The sequence below is a fragment of the Piliocolobus tephrosceles genome, chromosome Y (assembly GCF_002776525.5).
Source record: "Piliocolobus tephrosceles isolate RC106 chromosome Y, ASM277652v3, whole genome shotgun sequence".
Classification (NCBI taxonomy): Eukaryota; Metazoa; Chordata; class Mammalia; order Primates; family Cercopithecidae; genus Piliocolobus; species Piliocolobus tephrosceles.
The window spans coordinates 22,757,785-22,758,097 of NC_045456.1; positions in this window are offsets into that span (position 1 = coordinate 22,757,785).

Sequence of the window (313 nt, forward strand, 5' to 3'; positions counted from 1 at the left end):
GAGCCCAGGAGTTCAAGACCAGCCTGGGCAACATAGCAAGAACCTGTCACTACAAAAATACAAAAATTAGTCAGGTGCAGTGGCTCACACCTGTGATTCCAATACTTTGGGAAGCTGAGGTGCAGGAGGATCCCTTGAGCCCAGGCGTTTGAAATCAGCCTGGGCGACATAGTGAGATATTGTTTGTAAAAAAATTACAATTAGCCAGGCGTGGTTGTGCACACCTGTGGTCCCAGCTACTCAGGAGGCTGAGACAAGAGGATCACTTGAGCCCAGGAGTTCAAGACCAGCCTGGGCAACATAGCAAGACCTG